This window comes from Cucurbita moschata, unplaced genomic scaffold, assembly GCF_002738365.1.
Source record: "Cucurbita moschata cultivar Rifu unplaced genomic scaffold, Cmos_1.0 Cmo_Scf00007, whole genome shotgun sequence".
NCBI lineage: Eukaryota > Viridiplantae > Streptophyta > Magnoliopsida > Cucurbitales > Cucurbitaceae > Cucurbita > Cucurbita moschata.
Window position 1 is genome coordinate 5,838,987 of NW_019268523.1, and position 13,186 is coordinate 5,852,172.

At 37.4% G+C, this 13,186-nt stretch overlaps 1 long non-coding RNA gene across 1 annotated transcript in view; it reads left to right on the plus strand.

Annotated features, from left to right (window-relative positions):
- The window catches only part of LOC111445443, a 13,337-nt gene extending 10,603 nt beyond the window's left edge, over positions 1-2,734 (plus strand). The window contains exon 3 of the long non-coding RNA XR_002710855.1: positions 2,724-2,734. This is a non-coding gene — a long non-coding RNA (uncharacterized LOC111445443). The remainder of the gene's footprint in view (positions 1-2,723) is intronic.
- Positions 2,735-13,186: the final 10,452 nt, after the last annotated feature.

Consider the following 13,186-nt stretch of genomic DNA (forward strand, 5'->3'; position numbering starts at 1 on the left):
AGACTTAATTTTCCCCTAGAAACTTAGCGGTTTACCACGGTAAGAAAGTACCTAAGGGGGTTCATAGATTGCTAGCGTGAGAACGGTATCTATAGCTTCGTGGGAGGACCAAGGGTCCCTGATCAGTCCTTACTGTTCTTAGCCATTTCGCATGGGGAATGTGTCCCCACGTCGTACAGCCCATTAGCTGCATGGGAACGGGTTGGGTCGCGCCCCCATAGGAGGACTATATGGGCGTAGGGGTATTCAGCACACCCCTAGGCTAGGTACCATGTAGTTCTAGATAGCCATGTAGAGGTAGCGCCTCATAGAGAGATACCGACCATATTAGCTTGGCATAAGGAACCTCTAGGTGACTAATGAAAGGACGATGAACCGGTGAAACCCAAGGGGCAAGCCCCAAGAGACTAAGGTTAGAACCCGATGTCCTAGAACCGAATTAGGAAACCGTGGGAGTTCTGCTAAATTAAGATGCGAAAAGAGCCTACAAGTAGGTGGCTTACTGAGTATAATTTTTATACTCATCCTTGCTATGTTTTCTTTTTTTTTTCAGGGGTGTGAGGCGTCGGTCAAGAGTGGGCGTGATCTGAAGGGAATTGTCACAGAGGAATGGGTTGTCCCGGGGCGTCAGTCCAGTCTTAGTCATCATTTTTGTATTCGCATTCTTTTTAAATTTATTTTCCAAACGGTCTTGTGTTCTGTGTTTATCGTTCGAAAAACTTTATTGAAATTTGATGATTTTCGCTACTTCATATTTAAATCTCTTGTGCATCTGTGTCGTGTCGTTAGTCACTGTCCGTAGTAAAATATTGGGCTGTGACAGAGAATGAAGCGATGGAAGTCATGACTTCAAGGTTTGGTTGGAGTCTTCACGAGCTAAGTTCAAGTTTATGGACTTCCAAAAGTGTAATGTGCCCTTTATGCCACTAATGAGATATGGGGTGTAGGATATTCCTATTGATGGATCACCTAATGGATGACAAGTCATTTTGGACCTTGGTGTAGAGGATCGAGTCCAATAGCAGCACGTGGTTATCAGGATCATATAAACGTGTTCTAACCTATTCTTAGGTCAGAACAAGCATGCTTACAAACGTGAAAACTGTTAAGGTAGTCAAGTGAACCTTAGGGTCGAGAACAGCAGGAAAAAGCAGTCAAGCTATGACCATGCCTTTATGGTCTGGAGGGAGAAAGTTCAGATGCATGTTAGTAAGAACCAACCCTTGATTAGGTTATCTGGATTACAAAGAGTAGAACTCTATTTTCACACATGAGTGTAACACCATACTTGTGAAGCATGCTCAGAAAGAAGTAGAGAAGCTAGATAACGTGAGTTTGGAAACTACCTGAAGAGTAGTGAGATGGTGATAGTACACTAGTAAGGGAAGCAGAAGACATAATGTGTCTTAGGGTAAACCTTGGACATAGATAAAAGTATCCTCAGACCTCGAGGAAGACTAGTTACCAAACAAGAGTTTTTAGAGAGTTCCATAGGACCCTTTATAAGAACTTGAGAGATGCACACACACGAGCCTATATAAGATATCACTACGAAAGGAAATGTGACTTGATCAACCATAAGACACTACAAAAGTTGGCCTAAGTGAATGTAGAGGACTTATACAAGGAACCTTTACTTTCAAAAGAGCCTGCATTTAGCTTAGATGAGTATTAGTACTCAGGCGAGCTACATGACAAGTTATCTCATTGTGAGAAAGACCTATGTTGGCCAATTGGGAGGTAGCTACGAGACCATTCTTGGTGAAGTAGTAAGGATTGTAAGGGTCTCGACAAGTTTAGGATACCTATTATGAGGATGAAGGACAGAGATATATCGAAGACAACTACTAGGAGCAATCACGAGGAAGGAAAGTTTATTGATAAGTCTTTCGAACTGATCAATGTCTTGCTAAGGTTTAGGTTTAGACTAATCGAATGTTTAAGGGATTTTCTTGTTATCGTCAAAGACGACTTCAATGACAATGTGTCGTTGTACACTAAGATGGAGTTGACAAGGAACACTCGGGGGAAAGTTATGATGATGTTATGAACACACCAATTGTACGCAAAGTTCCGCAAGAGCAAATTTTGGCTGTTTGAGATGACAATTGAGGTCATGTGGAGTCAAGCAGAAAGGTCACAGTAAATTCCACTAAGTTTGATGCAGTTACGAGGTGGCCAAGACTGACCACGGTCACTGAGTCATGTAGTTCATCTTCGAAATTAATTTTCACCGAACTCAGTTGACTTATGATCATATTGAATTCATTTATATGATCAGCAACAAGTCCACCTTCAGACATCTGTAGATTGAACAATGTCCGCATCAAATACACCTTGTTGATAGCCGATGGTTTTTCATACATATTTGACAGCACCTTCAATAGGTCTGACGTTGTCTTCTCCTTGATAATGTTGAACGCCACGTTTCTAAATAGCGTCAACCGGATTAGCCCCAAGGCTTGTCGATCCTTGAGCTTCCGCTGTTCCGTGGTCATGGTATCCGGCTACACCCCCAACAGAGGTTCGTGAAGATCTTTCTGGTACAGATAATCTTCAATCTGCATCTTCCAAAAACTAAAATCGAATCCATCGAACTTCTCAATTCCAATCTTTGAACTTTCCATCTTCACAGATTGTGGTGACTTTCACCTAGCTCTGATACCAGTTGTTAGGATCGCACAACAACTCACACGCTCGATCTAGATGAACTCAAAGAACAGGATAGAGAAAAGTGCAAGGAGAACTCTGACTAAAAGGATTTTTTTATTGATGACTTCACGTATGTACAGTAAGAGAGAATTACAGAGAATAGAAAGTACATTTTCAAAGCTGTACCGGACGGGATATATATATATGGTTCAGTTTACTATATATAGCTTTACCAGATTTAACCATCTACTATATATAGCTATTTACTATATATAGCTATTTATCATATATAGCTTTACCAGATATAGCTTTACCAAATATAGCTTTACCGGATATAGCCGTTGACCAAGCTATAAATACAGGGAGTAGACTCCATAACCTAACATACTGGTGACGATCATCAAGCTTGTGTTGAAGAAAATCAAAGGTAGCCTTTAAAGAAGAATTTGGGAATGATTATTAGGTTAGACATGGCTTAGTAGTCTAATCGAGCAACTCGACATGTGAAATCAAATAGAAATAGAGACTAGTGGAGCATACAAACTCTTCTAACGGGGGTTTGCTATGGTAAGTCCTTCTCTGAGTTCCTCGAGACGAGAAAATCCTGAAAAAGATTATGACCTCACGATATATCTTACATGTTTCGCAAAGGAAGTACGAAAATGTATTAGAATTTGAAAAGATTCTACTAGGGATGGAGAATGACATAACGATTTTTTGTAGGTCGATGTTTGACCCGCCAGCAAGTGAAGATCCTAAGACATCGCCCAACATGATTACTACAACCCTTAAATGGTATTGCATGCTATTCACTATATTCGTCGGCTGTTCTGGCCTATGAAGGATGGACTTTTGGGAATTTCATTACAGGGTCACCATTCTCAGCTAGAGTGATATCAACGAATGGCTTGAGGATTCATTCCAGTGGGCATGAAGGGACCTTTCATGGACAAACAAGCCCTCCATGGCACGCTCGCTTAGCGTTCATGGGTGCTCTGAAATGTTTGGTCTTTTGTCCTCAAAATCAGACTTGCAAGAAGGAAAAAGCCGCTTTGGCTTCAAATTTAAACAAAGGTCATTGTTCCTATGATATTGCATTTTAATTACAGGGGAATGTTTCTTGTGCCATTATATAATGGATTATGAATTCTGAAGTAGGGATATAGAATGCTTTGGACCTTCTTGATATAAAGGAAAAGATGATATTTGACTTGAAAAAATGGGAGGCCTATTGAGTCGGCAAACTTGAGCCACTCTCACCCATGCAAATCTAAGGATAATTCCGAATAAACAGGAGTTCATGATTAGCTCCGGATTAAGATCGAGTTACCTAGGTCATCGAATGAAAAGAAAATCAGTCTCAACAGTAAACAACATTATAAAGTGAGAGTGGTTTTCTTCATGGTCCGATCTTATGCAATACTCATTGCATAGGACACCCCCACTCACATGTCTCCACATGTACAATTTAGTGATCACATTGTTTATATCATATAAAAAAGTGGGCCGCATCCATAGTGTCCCAGAATAAGGTACTCAGCCTTATCCTTATACTATAGATCATTTTGACTATATACTTGAACTTGATCCACTCTTATGTCTCTATATATAGTTCAAGTAATCATACTATAGCCAGAGTGTTCTTAGTTTATTGGATTTAGATTAATGATCATAAAGTTCACTTTATTCAATAACAATTTTTATTGAATAAACAACAGTAATAACTTTATTGAACATAGAATATGCTTTTGTTTACAAACTATGAGTTTTAGGACATAAAACCCAACAATTTTGCCCACTACCTTATCTAAGGGGTCTAATTGTTTGGGCTCCAAGAAGAGCTAGAGAAAGAAAAGAAAGAGAGAGAAAGAAAGGAGAAGAAATTAGGGTTTGGGAGAAAGGAAGAACAGAGAAGACAAACAGCGGTTGGAGATCAAATCCAAGGCAAGAAACTTCGAAGCAATACTTTTCTCCTTTGTCCATTTTTTTAGAGTCTTTTGTATTTTCTTCATAATTGTATTTCTCGTTCGAAATATTTGATTTTAATTTTGTATTTAATTTTGGTGTCGTTGACTCCTTTTTCTTGTTTTAAATTTATCAAATTTTTATCTCCTATTTTATCTTCTTTTTAATTTCATTTGTTTTCGCTTTCATCTTTTTTAGTCACGATTCAGTTTATCGAAGCCTCGAAAATCAGGTCATGACAGTTTATAGGTCAATGGATCCTCAACGCCATCATCAGATATGATGACTTGAGTTTCTGCCAAACCCATGTAACGATCGGGTTGAGTTATAACCCTCCCACTACGTCGAGGCATTCTCAACTCTTAAGAAGGATGTGATTGACCAGAAATGCCAGCTCCATCAACATTTCTTGTTGAAGGACCAGCCTGATCAATAACTCTTGTTGTTTTATCAGTAGCTTCTTTAGAAATCTCACTTAATACTAGTTTGCTGTGAGGTTGATGATTTCTTACGTGGTCTTCCTCTAAGAATGTAGCGTTTGTTGATACAAACACTCTATTTTCTTGAGAGTCATAAACAAACCCCCTTTCATCTCTTTGGGGTATCCTACAAATATACATGATTTTGAATGACGTTCTAATTTCTTGGGGTTTTACAACAACACATGTGCTGGGCATCCCCAAATCTTGAAGTGACGTAAACTACCTTTACGCCCTTTACATAACTCATAAGGTGTTTCTGAAACACTCTTAGAAAGAACCATGTTCAAAATGTATGTAGCAGTCTCCACTGCATATCCCAAAAACAGATCAGGTAATTGAGCGAAACTCATCATAGACCAAACCATGTCTAACAGAGTTCTATTTCTCCTTTCTGATACACCATTCTGTTGAGGCATACCAGGGGCTGAGAGTTGAGACGTTATTCCATGTTCTGTCATATAGTCCTGAAATCTTAAGTCTATATACTCTCCACCTCAATCTGATCGAAGCGTTTTAATAGTTTTACCTGATAGATTCTCAACCTAAGTCTTATACTCTCTGAATTTTTCAAGAGCTTCGGACTTGTGAAGCATTAGGTAAAGATAGCCATACTTTGAATAATCATAAATAAAACTGATGAAATATTCATACCCTCCTCGTGCTTTGACATTCATTGGACCATAGAGATCTGTATGCACGCGTTTAAGGTTTCTTTGGCTCTATAACCTTTTTCGGAAAACGATTGTTTAGTCATTTTACCCTCAAGACAAGACTCACATGGAGGTAAAGAGTTGTCTTCTAACTCATTTAGAAGTCCTCTTTTAACCAATCTCTAAATCCTATTGAGATTAATGTGGCCTAGTCTTAAGTACCAAAGATAGGTATTAGGAGAAATCTTTTGTCGTTTATTTTGAGTTTCAGCTGTTTTAAACATCTCGGTATTTAAAATAGCTTTTGTTTCGCTCGGTTTCAACATATATAAGTTGTTTTCTAGTTTTACAAAACAAATATGAATACCTCTTTCGCAAATGAACACTTCATTGATTTCAAAAGATACTTTATATAATTGTTCTAATAAACAATAGATAGATATTAGATTTCTTTTCATTCTAGAAACAAAAAGTACATTATCTAATATAATGAATCTATCTCCAAAAAAAATTTTAAATTTCCTATTGATCTTGCTGAGACAACCTCTCCTGTTCCAACCCTGAGTGTTATCTCACCGTCCGCAAGCATTCTCCAAGAGCTAGTTTCCTGGAAATAAGAACAAATATGATTAGTGGCCCCTGAATCTAGTATCCAAGTTGAGTTATCATACTCTACTAAACATATTTCTACAACGAGTAAATCATATTTACCTTGTTGTGTCTTTTCGGCTTTTTTCTCTGCAAGGTATTTTGGGAAATTTCTCTTCCAGTGCCCGTTTTCGTTGCAATGGAAACATTTTCCTTTATCTGCTCTTTGAACCTTGTGTTTGCAGTCAGTAGGAATCTTATTTTTCCCCTTGCCCTTCTTCTTTATCAAAACACGTTTAGAAGTTGAAGGTCCGAACTTATTTTTGGAGGACGATCCTCGTAGTAATTTCTTAGAGATAGCAACATTTGCTTCTCCTCTTTGTCCCTTGTTCGTCAAGAGGAACTGATAAGTTTTTAGCTCATTGAGAAGAGCAGTCAAGTTATATTCTATCTTGTTCATCATCATATTTGTGCAGAACTGGAAGAAGCTCTTCAGAAGAGACTCAATGATAAAACTGACTTGACTCTTCTCATCAATGACATCTCCATTTTCTTCTGCCACATTGAAATGGACCATGATGTCCAGGACATGTTCTCTAACTGAGGTCCCTTCTTTCAAACGGTAGTTGTAAATGTATTTTATGGCGTCATGTCTAAGGGAGAAGGACGGTTGTCCAAACATCCATTTCAGAGATTTCCTAATCTCTTTAGCAGTACACATGACGTTGTGTTTCTTAGCCAAAACATCAGATAGGCTGGCTAAAATGTACACTCGAGCTTTGTCATTTGCCTTTGTCCATCTGTCATATGCATCCCAAACTATTCTGTTTGCATTTGAGCTGGGGTTTGGAAGACATTCCTCAGTTAAAACAAACCTTAAATCATCAATTACAAGTATTGTGTTTAGGTTTGATTTCCAAGTTGCGTAATTGTCGCCGTTTAATTTCTCAGAAGCGAGTAATTGTACTATTAAATTTGTCATGCTGTGATATAAAGAAAATTCTATTAGTGATTTGATTTAATCTTGTTTAATCCAATCAGGTTTAGCAAATGTAATAGTGTACCCAAATATTATTAATTTGCAACGATACTTTGGTGAGTTAGAAGACTTGCTACCGAGGGGCAGTCAATCACTCCTTCACTGAACCAAGACATTCTTGACTTAAACACTAATCCCAGAATAACTTTTGTTCCTATAGTGTTTTAGTTATCGTTATTTTGGTCAAGAATATACTAACTCTTAGTAATTCTTCGTAAATGTGACCCATCAATTTCAGACCTCAGAGATCGGTCCTAACAATGTTATCGAATAAAAAAGCCAAAGTTGGGAATGGACCTAAGAAATCCTATCCATTTCTGGAGTTTGCGTTGTTTCGACTCTCATGTTACGACCCTCCGAATGGGTAGTTTCTCTAGGGCAATATGCAGGCGGAACATGGGAATCTCACGGTGCAACCTAGTTGTGGAGAGCATAGGACGTGTTGATATACTTCCTTCTCCCACTTACTATAAATACTTTCTCTATTCACCCGTTATTGACTCATGTAAATACCTTCCGAATGGAGGACGCTCCCAGGGCGACACGAGGCCGAGCATGAATCTCACGGTGTGAATATTTCAGAGAGCGTGAAAGGAAAACGATGTATCTCATATACCTTTCTCCTCACACTAAATATTTTTTACGGTTTGGTATACTCATTACTTAGGTATATTCCGGCTAATTAAATATAACTTAAGTCTAGGTGATTTTTCTAAAACTTATATCACTCAAGCATGCTCATAAAACTGGGCTAACTAAGCTCAAGTACTGGTCCGATCTCCAGGTAGTAGGTGTTTCATAAACCGTCAACTTAAGTACCTCCAGCCTTAGACAAGATCGTGTCAGGTGAGCTTTCTTGTAACCGCAATTTTATAAGACATCGACCTATTTTAACTATTAAAATTGATCGTTGTTGGTTCTTAACCCTAAGTGAGCATGCACTTATCTTTATTTCTCGTTTCATGACGTTGAAAATAACCTATAACATGCATTTAACATACTTTATATAACAATTATATAATCATCCATTCCATGTAATAATATAACAATTTATGTCTATCACTCATGGAACCCTCAACATGCATACTATACATTATAACACTTATAACATACTTGGAATGCATGAAACAAGCAATTAACTAAATTATAACATCAATAATTAAAAATCACTTGAACCACTGCCGAGGATCACGAACTGGGCGAACCAACCCCTAAAAACATTGACCCGTACTCCAACGTCAGAAAAAACACCCGAACCGCCTCTTCCATCTTCTTCTTCGGTTCAGCTTGCTTTCTCTTCCATTTTCGATCAAAATGGAAGCATAAAAAAAATTCCCATACACATTAGGCCAATTACAGACCTTTCTTCACTCATTAAAGTCCATACACATTAGGCCAATTACAATAATTGTATCAAATGGAAGCATAAAAAAAATGTCAAAACCAAAAATATCCACTTTAGCAACCACAAAATTTCATTCATGAAATTGTACCCACCATGCTCAAATTAATGTAAAATAAAGTGCTTAAAACTTGCTCTCATACCAATTGATGGAGTTAATATAACACATGCGGAAGCAATTTGGATCTTAGGCACTATTGGAACATCAATTATAGTAAATAACTAGCATGATCATAAGTATTAAAACTCAAGGTCTTAATACTTATGATCATGCTAGTTATAATTTGAGGGGTCTGGGATGGCATGTATAGAAAACAAAGAAGAGAGAGGAAGGGAGAATTTTGGTTTTTGTGGTAGGAGGAAAAACAAGAAAGTAAAGAGGACGCCAATCAAATACTTTAATGAAAATTTTGGCAAAAGATTTCTCTCTAGTCCTAGTAAGAGGATCGATGAGTGTCAGTTTTTGTTGTAGGATCGTTCAATTTGACTACGATGTTCCAGGAAAGGATTCTTACAAGTTTGGTGTTGAAACTTGACCATGATTTGTCTCATAATTAGATTCGAGAGATTTATAATTTCGATAAGAAAATAAATTTTTTCCAAAATTTGAACTCAATTATTATGGTCTCTATCTTCCTAAAAATTAAAAAAGATGGCATCGAATTGGTTGATTCGAGATATTTATTTTTCGTGAAAAACTAAGTCATTTCTAATTAACAATTGGAAGATAAAAAGCAATCCAAAAAAATAGATTGAAATGCGTCGCTCAGCGAAATTTAGAAAAATTGAACATTGGAAGAATCGACCATGGATACACAGTTGCTGGCGATGAGAGAGAAGCGTATTAGCAAAAAGTTGAAATGTATCACAACGTGACAGGAATGACGGGTCAACCATTCAAGGAGGACGTGTTGTGAGACACCACTTTACTCGCTAAACCGCACACGACCTGTAATAGCCCAAAAATAAATAAAGAAATAAAGAAATAAAAATAATTATAAAAAAAATAGTTAAAATAATAAAATAATAAATAAATAAATAAAAATTAAAAGAAAAAAACATTAGGTAACATCCCTCCTGCTCCCTCCAATCTCTCACCACTCCTCCCCTAAAAATAAATCTGGCAACAAATCACTAATCTCTTCTCTCTAAAAACAAATGCAGATTTACCCAGAATTCTTCATTTCTACAAAAACAAATAGAAAAAGAAAACAAAAGGTTGAAGCAGACTAGGTCCGCCTGAGGAGATATGTCATTTGAAGAGTTCAGTATGTTAAATCTTCCTTTTATTTTATTAAATAATATTAATTTGGTTACAATTATTTAGTTTTGAATGAGAGATTAAATGAAAAAAATTCTGTATGAGTTTAGGAAATCAAAACCAATTATATTTTAGATCTATTAAATTGTTTCAATGATTTAAATCTAATGAATTGTTGCAATGATTTAGGTTGTAATTTGATATGAATTATAGGAAAAGAATATAACCAAATGAACGATTAAATTAAAAGCTAAGAATATAATTGTTAACTAAATCAAAAAGAAGACAAAAGAAATAAGAAAAAAAGAGATAGAGATAGAAATACAGAACACTGTTAACTGAAAAGAAAAATAATAATAAAAATAAAAAGGAAGGATTGAGAAGTAGAAATAGATTAACAAAATTGAATAATACCTTCTTAAAAAGGAAAGATTTGTTGAACACGATTTAAAAGTAAAACAGAAAATATCAGAGTACAGTGAGCTCCTTTAAATTTTGTCTAACACTAAATATCATAATTTTACGATGGCCAATCTAAATTAGAGAAATAATTTTATAGAGTTCAAACTTGAAACTGATTTCATGAACTCATATAGGTTGACTCGGATTTCAAAGGACGGAATCGAACTTTTATTAAAGATATATTTGTGACAACGATTTAAGCTAGCCAGGTAAGTGGCCTTACTATCGGCATGGTTATATTTGATGTTGACACGTGCCCTGTGGTTCGGCACGTGTCATATATATTGATATGTGTGAATTGTCTGTGAATCGATATGCTTTCTATATGTTATGTTATTTATGCTGCTTAGTTGATGTGATATGAATGCATGTGACGATGTGTGACCCTTGTACGATTTTGGCTTGTTGTATGAGTATTGAAATGCAACTGAATGAATTGTATGACATCAAATGCGGTAAATTGCATGATACATAACCCCGCTAGGAATATGTATGATATGTAACGAAATGAGAATGAGAATGACACGTAAGCATGAAAACATGACACGGGGTTATGCTCATTAAATGATGACTGTAGGACTAGTGGACCTCATGCATATTGTGTGTTCATGCATTTGGGGGGATACCCCTATCCCATCACGAGGGTACGGACGCGTACATCCAAATGGCAGAACAACGATCGTTATGCTCCGCATAGTGCTGCCGTGACGGTTTTAGTTTTAACGGGTCCCGGTGGGCCCCCAGAGCATGCCCACTGGCTAGGGACAGTGGCCCAGCGGTGTGCGAACTAGCTGGTGAGCCCATACTCGCACGTATGGGCTGCGTGTAGAGTATATGGTACACGTCCACGATTACTTGTTAGGATTACACCGTTGGGAAAACGAAATGAAACGAAACGAAACGAAAAAGAAACGGAACAAAACGAAACGAAATGAAACGAAGGATAGGTCACATCATTTCATTGCATGTGATTGTTGCATTTAACCCCAATAGTGGGGTCACTTACTGAGTATTTCTTTAAATACTCAGGCCATGTGCTACTACATTTTTCAGGTTAAGGCAAGGCATTCCTGTACGGCTAACGACGGCATCGCAACTCGAGATCATGGCACATGCATAGGCTAGTGGTATTTGTTTTCCTAGACTTAGGATAGAATAGGATGTTTTAAACTTAAACGCTTATTTATTTTATTTCGGGTCTTTTGTTGTGTCGTTTTAAAGATGTTTTCGAAACACGTAAGTCCATGCCTGTGTTTTTAAGTTAAAGGTTATGTTTTATGGAATTTAAATGAAGTCTTCCGCATTCAATGTTTATGGTATGTATACAGTAGCGACCTTAAATTAAGTGGAAAATTTCGGGTCGTTACACGACCCAGTCTACCCTCTGTAACTCAAACCATACCAAAGAACTGGAGTTCGATCCGCGTGCCCAAACTCCTACCAGACCTGTTCATTAACCAACGACATGCGTCCGACGACTGTAGCTCCGCCAGACGTGTGGTAAACGCACGTAGAGAAAATCTTTTATGCTTGAATATTGCATGGTATGCGAACGTAGAAAACTTCTTTGGTTCTAGAAAAGCACGTGAGCGGGTGTATGGACTTTCTTTTTGTCCTGTAATCCTGCTCGAGAAGGCACACGATAAATCTGTAAGTAACAACATGAAAATCTACGAAGCAGTACTTGTATAATTCGCTTGATTATGAATGCATGCTAGTGAAATTAATCCTAGGTAGCTATTCTTGATTAACAACTACCTAGGAAACTTACTAAAAGTGAAAACAGACTTGCTAGTAGTTGAAAATTCTTGTCTTACCCAGTATACTGTCTTGATATACTTTACTACTGCGGTAAGTAATTATGCTATGACAGTGGATGAGATGTTTATTTATCCGCACTCTGGGTGTTCGATGGATGTTATCGCCCTAGTGAGCATGTGTGACTCCTGGTGAATGATTGTGTGATCCCTCGCTTTTGAGAATAAGCAACACAATCGAGTTAAGTCTGGGGTAAGAACGTAGATTGGTGGGTCGAGACTTAGGATCGAACACCTTTAGAGGTCTGAGACCAATGAAATCATGAAGAGCGATCAGAGGGTGAGACAATATTATAACAAAATAGTGTGCGCACATAAGTAATTTTACAGCACGACAATATTTAAAGCACAAAATAAGAAACGAACTCAAAACATTTTAAAACAAAAGAGTTGAGGACGACGGGTGAGGTTATTCTAAGGCACTTGCCCAAGAGTCCACTCCCGACTTCGACCAGCTCCTTATCTGAAAAAAATGGAGAATAAGGAATGAGTACAAAGACTTAGTATGCAGCCTGCTTGTAGGCTCTTAATTGTGTCGTTGATATACTAGGATACCACACGATTTCTTGTCCTGTTCTTGTTTCTTATTGTAAGTACTTAGGCCCACCTGTTCTTGACTTAGGGTTCTTATTGTGATTTATTCTAAGGACCTTGGTCCTTGGATTCTAAAACCTTGGTCATACTTTAAGGGCCTTAGTACCATGGTTCTTGGTTCTTGGTTCTTGTACTTAGAACTCGGGTCTTGATCCATGTTCTAGACTTAGATCCTTCTCTTGTACTTGGTACTTTCTAGGTATTTATTCTGTTATTGATTTATTCTCCAAGACACTCCCCCTAGGATTTACGGCACTTTTCATACACCTGACAA